This window comes from Centruroides sculpturatus, unplaced genomic scaffold, assembly GCF_000671375.1.
Source record: "Centruroides sculpturatus isolate CEXI.00-Female unplaced genomic scaffold, Cexi_2.0 scaffold81, whole genome shotgun sequence".
Lineage (NCBI taxonomy): Eukaryota > Metazoa > Arthropoda > Arachnida > Scorpiones > Buthidae > Centruroides > Centruroides sculpturatus.
This window is the reverse complement of record NW_019384371.1, coordinates 284,242-298,129: the sequence shown is the minus strand read 5'-3', so window position 1 is coordinate 298,129 and position 13,888 is coordinate 284,242. Positions and strand designations below refer to the sequence as shown.

Genomic DNA, 13,888 nt, shown 5'->3' with positions numbered 1-13,888 from the left:
TTCTCATTGTGTGATCATTACTCCGCATGTCTAGCCAAACAGTTCCATTGCTTTCTTTTCCTTTTAGCTCCATCATGGGACCAAAGAAAGTTTCCAGAGCCAGCAGCTCATCAAATGGCATGTTAAATGTTCAATTATTCCAATTATTCTTTACATCAGTCTTTTATATTCATTTTATATTAATTTCTTATTGTTTTTAGTATTAAACACTATATTTATTCTCTATAAAATGTATTTTGGAGTGTCTAGAATAAATTAATCGGATTTACATTGATTCACATGGAAATAATTGCTTTGGTTTTCGTTGGTTTTGGATTTTGCTGATTTGTTTTTGGACAGATTATCAACAGAAACTGAGGTATCGTTATATTTGAATCTGTGTTTTGTTGACATAGAATTATGGAATTGTTATTTTCTAGATTTTCAAACTGCAAAATTCTTGGTACTATATTATAAAAATGGAAATTCACTTCTATTTTTAGGTAGTCAATTATTTTATTTACAGTCGGTAAAATGTTTTCAGCTGTCCAGCTTGTCAGCTGGACATCTATTGAAATGTTATAAATTGAATTCTATAATGTTTAGTTTGATGTTTCATTTCAAGAATTATCTGTAACCAAAGCTGACTTAAAAATGTCAAAAATGTTTTTATATATAACAAAATCTTTGACTACCTGATAAAAGTAGTGTGTATTTCTAAATCATTCAATATTTTCATTTTAAACTTTTATTAATTTTTGCAAATAAGTCTGCACTTACAGCAATTATTTAAAAAAATTGCTTTATATCTCATGAAGAGGTAATGTATATGCTATGTGTTTGTATATTTGAATTATTTTTAAATCAATATTTTAAAATTTTATAGTTTATACAATTTGAACTCATGATAGCTAATGAAATTAGGCAAAAATATTTATATAAAAATTTTATCAGTTTAGCATTGTTTAGCATGCTTTTTGTTTTCATGGAGTTTGGCATATTCTGAAACTTAAAGTTAGGTTTAGTTTTCCAAATTTAATTAATAGAAATTTTTTTAATTAAATGAAATAAATTAATTTCTGTAATACGTTTCTTGTCTAGTCTTGTGTTCAATTATACTAGCACTATGAAGGCTTTTCCTTTTTCACTAGACTTATTACACTGTCAGTCATAAATCATTTTCATCTTAATTATTGTCTTAGCAAATACCTGTTAATCAATAATTAGCATCCATATTGTATCCATCATCACAATTTCCTGTACTTCTCATAATCATGTAAGTTTAAAAATCTTTTACATATTTTGTAACATTGCAAAGTTTTTATGCTAACTTGTATGCATTATTCCCTAAACAGTTATATCACATGGAGTTGAAAAGGGACTTAATGTCTGAAATGCATACTCCTCAGGGAAATGAAGATATGATTTTTTAAAGTTTGTCCTCTTTCTGACTGATGGTGTAATAAGTGTAGCAAAAAAGGAAAAGCCATCATAGTGCTAGTATAATTAAATAAATTAAATTATAATTATAGTGGTACAGAAATTACTTTAAGTGAATTTTCTGGTGTACGATATAAAGCAAATCTCATAAAAATCAAGCAGCCTGATTTTATAAGACTTTTTACTTGTGTGTTCATTTAGAATATTCACAATTATTAAAATTCTTAATAATAATTAGAAAAAGGGTCATCCAATTATAAATTCAAAAACTTTATTTTGAACAAATAGTTACAAATGACTTGGTTCTGATTTTGTTGGTTAAACATTTTGTCATTTGTTGACATTTAGAAATAATTTTGGCTCTTTGTTATATTTTCTTTAATTTATTATATGTGAATAACTCGTGCATTATCTGTGTTTAAAAATCATTTTGTAAGTGGGTGTTGGCTATGTAACAAAGTGCTGATTTTAAATTGCAATTATTAACTTGTCCAACAGTTCTTATTTTGTCTAAACTTACCAAACATATCTAAAAAATGTGAAAAAATGAAGGAAAAAAAACACTTATTAGCCACACTTATTTTTCTGCCATTATGATGTTTCTGGAAATTACCAAAGATACATATTTTCGTATCTCCCCTTTAGTTCTCTGTTTTCTGCAATTCATATTTTGATATTATCTGTTATTTAACCTAGTATCTTGAAAGCTGATGAATTTCTGATCTATCCCCATTTAATCCATTTTTTATTTTTTTAAATTATCTAGAGAAACCAACTGTTGGTTTTATTATATTTTACTTTTTAACAGTGAATAAGAGCTAAGTGATCATCTCACAAATCTGTCATTAGATATTATAAAGTTATTAATGCAACTTTCTTAACAAAATCAACAATATTAACAGAAATTTCTTTATTTATCACTTTTTACTCCATGTCTATTAACTGTTGAGTGTTGAGAGCCATACCAGCTGTAATGCCACTTCAGAATCATCTCAACCCCAAGTGGCTTTACACCCACTACAGATATTATCAATATTAAAGCTGTTTTTATTTAATCTTATAGTATATACTATTATTTTTATTGTGTGTGTGGATTACATCTTACTTGACTAATACTTATTATTATTGTTTTCTATAAGTTTCTCTAGTCTTTTAAAATGTGTTTCCTGTAGTTTTTTTATATTTATGACTTTGCTTATATGCAATTATGAACCCTTCTATCTCTCCAAAGAGATATTTGTGAGTCAGCCAGCAGTTTCTCAATATAATCTTGGGTGAGATTTTTTTTTATTTAACTCCTTTCTCCCTGTGGGCAGTAAGACGGCCTTTTGAAATGGCTGGATAGTAAGGAATGGAACCTGGCATATCCAGGATGGACCACTCCCTGAAAAATACATATTGCATAATTTTCATTGTAAATATCAAGTAAGCAAAATAAATTGTTTTTAGTCTAATACTATTACAGAATGATTTTTAATTTAAATGTTTATGTTCTGCATTAAATAGATGACGAGGAATAATTTTTTAATTAGGAAAAAATTTGACTGAGAAAATTTTTAAATTTAGGCCAAGAGATCATAATATAACTGATATTCAGCCTATATTTTTTTTATCATGTTCCAGATCTAAGCTTTCAAATAGTGAAAAATGTCAAAAAATATTTTAAACTATATTCCATGACATAATAATTAGCTAATTATGCAATCACAGATCCAACAGAGATTGAAATCAAATGGAGCAAGGCAGATGTCATACAAAAGGTTGAAAATAGAAGACATCTAAAATATGTAGAAGCCTGGCACATTAACAAATACGAGAAAAAAGGGCAAAATATAAATTTTTCAGAATCAAACTAAAATAGCATCAGCATGGAAAGTGGCAGCATTACAATTATAAAAATGGACATGCGCAGTTGAATAGGAGAAGATTATAGAATGTACGTTTTTGAATTTTGCGTTTGGCAAATTTAAATTCTGTTAATTTGATCCTGAAGGTCTGTTAATCTGACCGAAAACATTTGATAAGTTTTTAAAATAGACTGCATTTTAAAAGTATTTGGAGTTTATTAATTAATTGAGTATAGTAATGCAGGTAGAGATATAATAATAATTAGTATTAAATTGCCTTCCAACAATTTTTTTAAAATGAATTTTCTATGACAAAATGTGATACAGTGGAATTTCTATATTTGTTAATCTTTATATTCGTAATATTTGCTATTCATCACATTTTGATGACTTTTTTATTTTTCCATATTTGTTGGTATTTTCTGTATTTATCGTTATTCCCAACACTGGAAGTGGCATTACAATTGCACGCCAATGCCACCAGATGTAGTTAATCAGTCTGCTTTGGTCATTGTGTGTGTTGTTGAGTTATTGAAAAATAATCAATGCGAGAAACCAAGTTCCAATCACTCCAAAGTTTAAATCGAGTGCTACTGAACAGTGGCGGGGCAAGACCTAAATTTGATGTGGGCAAGGTACATTTTGCAAGGCCCTCTGGTGGTGCAAGAAGACTGATTTTATAAAATAAAAAGAAGTTGAAACTGTCAAATTTTTATTCATAAAAATGCAAACTATATTCTTTGACTAACATTAAAGAAAAATTAAAAAAAAAAAATTTCCTGCTTTTAGCCTTACTGAACTCCTTAATAATTGTATCGTAATTCAGCTTAGATGCTATATATGCTTCAATAGATAAAACTACTAAAGCTGAAAGTCTTTCCTGACCCATTGTATTTCTTAAATAATTTTTTATTAGTTTTAATTTTGAAAGCTCCTTTCAGCATATGCAGTACTTACTGGTATTGTTAAAAAAATTCAAACGATGATGTAAATATTTGGGTAAATTTGTTTCAAGTTATTTTCTGTTACGTATTGGAGCAGCTGTTTCACATCTTTAATGAAGTTGGCTAAATTTGGGATCATTGTAATTCTTCATATAATTTGTAAGGTTGGAAGTCACTGCTCTCACCCACTTGCAGGACTGAATGTAAATCTTGACAGTTTTTTTAATATTTGCTTTTTTGGAATATTTTTTAACTTGCTTAGATCATAGAGAAAACCAAAATTTTCAAAATGTTGATTTAAAGACAAATTTTGGATCCATATTGCTTATTATAGAATCAGTCATGGTGTTAAAAAAATCTGTTTCATACCGGCTTTTAGGAGAGTGTATAGCTTGATCACTGCCTTCATAATTGAACATCCTTTTCTTTTTGGCTACCCTTTCATTTTTAAAGTCTTTTGGCAGTTCATAACTGCTATTCTCAATAAATTGATGAGCATCTGACAAGCATTTTTTGAATCCAGTTTGTCGATATTCTTTGATCCAGTCACAAAATGTATGCAAATGTTCAAGAGCAATGCTTAAGTGGACTTGTACAGATTGCCATAATTTGCTTATGATATTAACACGCGATAATATCTCATACCACACATGTAATGATATGATAAATTCTAAACTGAGCGTTTCGTTTAAAGCTGAATCACAATCACTGAGTGTGTCTGATTGTTCCATTTGATTTTTTAAGCTTTTGATGCATTCAACATCATCAAATTGCAATAATACGGCCTTCACTGCCCCGATTCTGCTTTCCTACCTTGTGTCTGATAAAGGCTTCATAGTAAGCTTTAATTTGCCTTTGATTAATTCCCAGTGTTTGCTGGAACTTGAAAATAGCAAATAAATTTTCTGAATAAAGCCAAAAAATGTTTTTGCTGCCACAGAAGAATTAGCTGCATCTACCAGCAGCAGATTCCAGCTATGACAACCACAAGGTGTAAAAAATGCCCTGGGATTAATATTTAATATTCGAGTTTTAACTCCACTATTTACGCCTACCATATTTACACCATTGTCGTATCCTTGGCCACGATAGTTTTGAATATTTAAGCCATCATTTTCTAGCTCTCTCAGTATTGAATTAGTTAAATATTTTCCAGTCATCTCAGTGACAGCAAGAAATCCAATAAAGTTTTTCTTCTATTGTGCCGGTTGATGTATTACAAAATCTTAAGATAACTGACATTTGTTCAACTCTACTACAGTCTCTAGTGCGGTCGAGCAAAAAAGAATAATATTTTGCCTCTTTTATCCTACGAATCACTTCATCGGTAACTGTTTTGACATCAATGTGATCAATTCATTTTGAATATCATGGCTTAGATAATGGTGTGCAAGTTCTTTGTCACTAATGCGTTTCATGTGTTCCCATAATGTAGGATCAAATTTGGATATCAATTTAAATAAGTCTATGAAGTTACCAGAATTCCTAGTGTCATTGTCTGTCTTGAGAGATTCTCTGTGACCTCTAAATGCCAGATTATGAGAGGCTAAGAAATTAATGGTATCAATTAATCTCTCAAACAAGATTCATGAATTAGCTTTTCGTTTTCTTGGTCTATTGTTTTTCCGTGCTTTATTCCTTTCTCTAATGTTATCCATTGGAGCATAAAGGCCATATGTTCTTTGGTATTCTCATGTCTATGTAAAATACTACTTAAGTGTTTTCAGCCACAGCACCCTCTCTGTACCATCTGAGTTTGTAAATTGCCAAATAGTCTGCATGGAAAACAGAAAACTTTATTTTGAGAATTTGAATAAACCAACCAGCAATGATGTTGAGTTTCACCATTATTTAGTTTTCTTGAGAAATGAAAATTAGAAAAGTTATTATCATCATCTTTGGGATAATCTTCATCACTGTTATTTAACTACTGTGTGGGGCTGCTTTGAACTATATCATGACACTGAGAATCTGTTATGGGAAACGTCCACATTCCCAGATCTGAATTAACAAATGCTTGTTTAACTACATCACTGACATCACTGCTAACTAATGGAGAACCTATCTCAATATGTTCTTCGTGATTGTGAATTATATTACTCAACATCAACACAGGAATTTCAGCATCAGATTCTGATTGGCTAGAGTTTGATCCTATCTCTATTTCCGACTGTCATTCAGTGTTGGTTCAGTGCATCTTGAGTACTTCCCAAATTCAACAGAATCTCAGATGTGGCTTTGTTTTTTAGAAGTCATAGCAATCGATTCAGATGATTCTACCAGATGCAGTTTGATTGAGAAACTTCATCATATCTGAACTTAAAATCTGGTTTGATACAGCTCTTTCAGCTTTTCTTTTTCTTTTTGCTGATCCAGATTCCCATCTCCTCCTGATATCTCTATCTCTCTTGGGGCCTAGGCCTGACATGTTAAGATAAGAAGGTCATATACTGTATCTGTAACCTGTAAACAAAAACAATAATAACATTTGTACTTCTTTCTTTGCTTAAGTACCAACATAATTATTGTAAAACCTACTAAACATTAAACATGTTCACAATGAATTTATAAGAAATGGAATCAAGTAATGTAATGTAATGAATGACAATTGGATTAATATAATACGCTTCTTTCACTATATATGCGTAATAAAAAAAAACTTGTAAAGGAAAAGTTGGATTCTAGCACAGCAAATCGAAGATATAGAACAAATAATATAATATAACGTATAATTTTATATAGAAAACTATTAAAATATGTGTGTAATTATTCCTTATCTTATTCTTAATAAATAAGTACAGGTACCGTTGTTTTTCTTCACATCACAAACAAAATTTCAAAAAATTTTGAACATAAAACAGTTCTTTCCTTATTACTTAGCATTGACCTACAACTATAAACTTCAAACAAAAACCATTTGTTGGTCAATGGTTTTTATTAATTTTAGTTCAATGTACTGGACCGATCAATAGACACTATCTATTTATTTAATAACTATTAATCGTTTTCAAACAATGAATCACACATTCTCACATCAAATACTGTCAGAAATACAAAATAATATCACATAAGTATGGCACAAGACTGTGTGTGATACTTTGATTGGCTTTCTAGTCATTGAGAAGTGTGAAAGTAACATAAACAAACAGAATGAGAAATCCCCAGCTCTAGCTTGCAGGGATTCCTTGCAATAGCAATGCAATGCAAGCAAATGTTGCTAGACTAAATAAAAACAAATTTGGTATGTCAATATATTTATTGTTTTATGACGAGTAAAATTTTTTTGTTGCGTTCACAACTTTTAAGCAATGCATAAACCTTCAAGGTGTGAGGCCCCTCAGACCGCAAGGCCGTAGATGATGGCCCACATCGCTCACACCTTATGCCACCTCTGCTACTGAATCATTGACAAAACAGACCCCATGATCATAATTGGAATTACAGGTAACCCCCGTACAACACAGGAGTTACGTTCCAAAAAATTGCCATGTTATGTGAATCCGCATAACACGGCAATTTTTTCCGTTTTATAAGAATTCCATGTTGTACGAGTCACTTAGATTTTACAAATATGTGAGCCATTCACAGCTTGGCACACGTATTTGTAAAATCGAAGCGACTTGTACAACATGGAATTCATATAAAACAGAATTATGAACAGTGTTACAGGGGGGTCAACTGTATTCTCTTATGAAGTTATTGATGATTGAAAAATACTTGAAATCCCATAAAAAACTGGTGAAACCAGGTTGAAAAAGTAGAGCTCAGCAGAAACACTTTAAGTAAAAGAAACTTTTGAAAGTTGTGGCATAGAATAGTGGAAGCAGATTTGACAGTAAGACTCAACATATGAATAAAGTGCACACTACACAGACTACACCTACAGGAAGTTTTGGGGTAGCAGTTGTTATGATAATGAATCGGAAAAATAAGCATTGTCACAGAAAAAGGCTTTAAGCTTTACTTTTAATTTAGTCACATGTTGAGTCTTCCTGTGAAATCTGCTTCCACTATTCTATGCCACAACTTTTAAAAGTTTCCTTTACTTAGATGTTTCTGCTGAGTTCTACTTTTTCAACCTGGTTTTACCAGTTTTTTATGGAATAAATATAGTATTTGTCCATACAATAATGACCTAGCAAAATATACATAAAAATTGAGAGTTTAAAATATGATATAAAAAATATTCTGATTCTGTAATTTTCTTTGATTTTAAATTTGATTATAAGCAGGCTTAGGCCTACCATAATATTTTTTTTCAAACTGGGACAATTTTGAGAAAATACTCACAACAGAAAATAAAGCCCACTGGGATAAGTACTGTAACTATAATTGAAAAGGCTAAATAAAGAAGTTGTTAACAAAAATGAGTTAAAGCAATTTTTAATAACTCAACTGAACATACCTTATTACTAAGAAGTTATTAATATTTATCACTAGTGTAAACTATCTTTAAAAATTCTTTTTCACTTAAATTGGTACCTTTAAAATATGAAAATATATTTGAGGAAGTTCCTTCTGCTGTTACTAGGCTTGTCTTATGTTTCGCACATATGTTGAAATGTGCAAAACATAAGGCAATGAGCAAATGCCCACCAATGAGTTACTAAAAGTTCTGAAAAGCACAGTTCATATTTTCACTTTGTCAATACAATCACAAACTTTTTTCAAAAGCAGTTAATATTTTTTCAATTCATTAGTAAACACACAGTTTCTTTTTGGCATTTTGGAGATTAAATTAATTTAATGTACAGTATGAAATAGTCTCAAATGCCAACTAGCAATTTGAACTCAACTAACAAGTAAGATAGAACATGTACAACAAGATGTGTTGCCAACTCTAATTGAAACAAAATATCTAAAAAATGAAATAAAAATATCTGGATCTCAAGGTTACATACCATTATAAATTCTGTGAAAATATCTGGATGAAAAAATAAAACATGTTAATTCATTAGGCCACTTGCTATAAAACATCTAGACAACATTAAAAATACTTAGATCTAGCTTCAAAATATTTAGATTGGGAACAGTGAGTGTAACAGAAAGGATATTTTAGTTGCCGAATCATCATTTTACCCAAGGCGCTATTTTTACTTTTTGTGTATTCAACACTTTTAAAATTTTACCAAATAACTGGGACAAAATGACAAACTGGCCGGGATACAGGGACCACGTTATCAAACTGAGACAGTCCCAGCCAAAGTGGGACATCTGGTAAGCCTAATTATAAAGACATAACTGATTTGACATCTGCAGGAAAGTTGTTCCTTATTCTAAAGGATAGTTGAAAAGTATGATTAGTGAACATGTAAATTTAATGAAATTAATTTAATTTCAAAAATAACAGTATACCAGTAATAACAGTAAAAAAATATTAAAGTATATTTTAATTCAAAGATGATTACGTAAAAAAAAAATGGCATTATTCCAAACTTCAAACCTGCTATAGATGTTTGATACAGAATTTCCTTAACCTGACTCAGACCACTGAATGTAGCCGAAAATGTTTGTTTTTTATCAGTGAATGCTGGAAAGTGAGAGAGGAAGGTGTGAATTTTAATATTTAGAAAATAGTTCCAGCTTTAGAATTAGCAAGTTGAGTTAAAGAATTTCAAGTTAATGAGTTTAATACTGATTTATTGAAATTTTTCTGTAGCTGAAAATTTCTCACTATCAACCTGTTTATCAAGAATATATTCACAGAATGATCACAAAATTATATATAGTCTATGGCACTTTTAAGATCATTGTCAAGGTATCTCTTCATGTCTCAATCAGAATGCTAGTAAAAGGATGTTACAATGCAAGATTGTAATGGTATGATATTGCATTTGGCATGAAGCTGTAGTGTTTTTTATATTAATTGTCTGTATTCACACAGAATATAAGAGAAAATGAAGATCATGAACTTATCAAAGAGTGGAGGGTACATGGTTCAAATTAATTAAACATACTGAGAATTTCAACTTAGTGAAACTATATTATATGGAAAACTGCATACTGTATTACATTTATTTCTTATAAAATAAAAATTAAATGTATCAATGCTAAGAATAGTGAATCAATGCTGTAGTCATTATACCAGGGTAGCATCCAGGTACATTTTTTTAAGCAGGGCAAAGTCCTTGTACTTTTTGAACATCTAGATTGAACTTTAGTACCTCAGCCAAGAAACTGAGAAAACTACTACTTGCACAGTTTTTGTGTTGATTATGAATATATAGGTCATTTCTGGTGCATTTCAGCTGTTTTGCAGATATTGCACCACATAGTTGCACTTTGCCCAAACAAAACTCCATAGACAGTGGTACCGGTTAGTGCCCTGGAACTTTATAGTTTATGACCATACCTCTACAATGAATCTTTATCAACAGCTTGAAAAAATATATATATATATATTTTCAAGCTGTTGATAAAGATTCATTGTAGAGGTATGGTCATAAACTATAAAGTTCCAGGGCACTAACCGGTACCACTGTCTATGGAGTTTTGTTTGGGCAAAGTGCAACTATGTGGTGCAATATCTGCAAAACAGCTGAAATGCACCAGAAATGACCTATATATTCATAATCAACACAAAAACTGTGCAAGTAGTAGTTTTCTCAGTTTCTTGGCTGAGGTACTAAAGTTCAATCTAGATGTTCAAAAAGTACAAGGACTTTGCCCTGCTTAAAAAATGTACCTGGATGCTANCACCCCCCCGAAAAATTCCTGGGGATTTTTCGACACGTTCGGATTCGAACCTGGGTCCCCCAAGGCGGTAGGCTGCCACCTTGACCACTCGGCCATCCGGCCACTATTATAATGGGCGAGCATTCTCATGCACTACTGTATAGTGCATGAGAATGCTCGCCCAGCAATTGCGTGAGTAAACACTCACGCAATTGCTGTGCGAGCATTCCGTTAATTAGCTTGTGATCCACACTCGTGGATACAGAATCCATTTCATTCTAATATGCCTGTTTCGCAACATCAGTTTTCTACATTTTCAGCTCTTAATACCAAATACAAAAATACAAAAATACAAAAATAGACTTTAATTAATGATGAGCCTGACTTACGATTGAAATTGGTGAAATCAGTTCTAATATCGAAAAATTATGTTTACGACATCAAAAACCGCTGCAGTGCTTCCACAGCTTCCATGGACGGCACACTACTGATATATATACAGAAATCAGAGTTGCCTATATTCGGGGGGGAGGGTCGATTGTATTTTCTAAGATGTAAATACATGTTGTGCGATTATTTTCATATTTTAACATTAATTTTAAGTAATTCAAAGTACTGTACATTTTATTATATTGTAACTGCATCATGTATTTTATTACAATACATGTGAGAAACAATGATAAGATTGCTATTGTATATTCCAATGTAAATTCGTATATGCATATTCGCAATGGAAGCGCGGAACGGCTTCCACGGCGAAAATATCTGAATCGTGTAAAGCAGCCAGATTACACGCATTCGCTTTACATAGTATCAACCCAAGCAGTTTAGATCGTGGATACTATACACAAAGATATCGTATGACGCTTCCAACGATTCCATCAATTAGCCATTCGTAGGGAGCTATTTGACTAACAGTAAGCTGTAACTCTCCACTGGCCAGGCCACTGCATTGTGGGGCCTGATTAAAAGGTCTTCTTAGCGTCCACAGATCAGAAAGAGTAAAGAAAAAAAAACATTTTTTATTTACTAATATATACTCTACCTCGTTCACCAACCAACACAAGATGCTAGAATATTTTATGACCTCGCGTGAAAACTTACTTATATATATATAATGAATAAACAATAATAAACAAATAAGCATAACATGTATAATTTATAGATAATGTAGAATTCAACATATATTTATAAGGCACAATTGTAATTATGATAAAAACAATTCATATGCAATTCCTATCTGAAGAAATAAACTAAATAAATATTGAAGAAAATTTTATGTATTTGCTAATAACTTATCAATTATATAATTTAGAAATAATGTTGGTAATTTTTTTTCTTTTGGTTAAATTTCAAAATGCACATATAAAAGATTGAAGGAAAAGTATTTATTTCAGTGCAACTAACACCTATATGCGATGTCCAGCAAATAACTGCAATGCTCTAACAACTGTCCACAAAAAACCTTTATCAGTGTTGTGTTCATTACAATGTCCACTAATGTTTTCGACCTCCACTTCTACTTCACGAGAATGATGCGCACCAGCACAGTCAGCAGATTTTAGAGCTGGCACATCTCATGTGCTACATCTCGGTTTTCCGGTTCAACAACACCACTTACTTACAGAGATGGGATGTACCCATGGGCAGCCAACTATCAGGAGACCTTTGCGAGCTGGTAGTAAGACAGTTGGAGTGGGGGGTACTACCTAAATTTTTACCGTCCGTCAGTCTATACCAAAGATATGTGGATGACATCTTTATACTTTGGAGAACCAAGCCAGATCTCGACAAGTTTTTGTCATGCATGAATGACAATGCTTACAGCCTCACCCTTAGCTTGGATCAATTTAGTAACTCATGTACACATTTCCTAGATGTTGACATACATCTCGGGTGGCAAGATAGAAGAGAGCGCTCACCACAAACTGGACCAAGTTCCGCTCTTTATCCCCGCTAACTCGTCTGACCCCTCGCTTACAAAATCGCGGCCTTCTGAGCTCTAACCAGATGGGCCTTCACACATCACACTAACAAATGCGACATCCTGACTGAGCTCCGCTGCATAGAAAAAATTGCGGTTGAGTATGGTTACAGTAAGGGCATGATTCACGGTTTGGTCCGTGCCTGTGCCAACTGTCTTCCCCGCGCAGCAGTGCTACCCCCTGACTATGCCGGACAGCGGACAGCAGTCCGTTAAGGATGATAGGTGTGCTGTCATCCGGTTCAACCAACATTTGGATCCCCTCCCTATACAGGGAGATTGCTTGCCATAATCACACAAAGATCATGTACAGGAGGACCAGCACTACTTACGACCTGCTTTGCAACGCTAAAGATGCAATAAATCTCAACAGAGCCCCAGGGGTTTACTCCATCCCCGTCAGGGATGATAGATTCCAAAGAAACTTAGTTTATATCAGTTTTAATGTGCGCTCAACACAAAAACAGTTATGCGAGCATCAATCGGACATTAAAAATAACAGGCACACCACTGCCTTAACGGTGTACGTTAGTGACCCTGCAATTCGGGCGGACTTCCCGAACACCAAATTAATCAGACAGGCATTTCAAATTGATCACATCTGTCATCTGGAGGCCTGGGAGATCTACAAAGCCAATGTTGGGGGCACCTGCATCAACTTTAAAGACGGAGAGACGATCACGCAGGCGTGGAGATACCTATTTGAGGAATTTGAACGGGAACAAGCAGAGGGGTGAAACATGACACGCACAATATTTACATCGCAGACGACATAGTTCTAACGGTCAAGGGGAGACAATGCTTAGTCAGCACCTGAAGAAGACCGTGGTGGAGGTCAAAAACGTTGGTGGATATTGTAACGAACATAACACTGATAAAGGTTTTGTGGACAGTTATTACTCAACACAGTATTCTAGTTAGAAGACATTTGTGTTAAAGCTCTAACATTTTCAGTCACAAATCAGAGGCCCTTTTCAGGAAATAAACAAAAAAACTACAAAAAACTAAAAGGAAAAAAA

At 32.6% G+C, this 13,888-nt stretch overlaps 1 protein-coding gene across 1 annotated transcript in view; it reads left to right on the top strand.

Annotated features, from left to right (window-relative positions):
• Positions 1-13,888, top strand: part of LOC111614826 (sorting nexin-17-like) — a 49,361-nt gene that overhangs the window by 928 nt on the left and 34,545 nt on the right. The window lies entirely within an intron of this gene.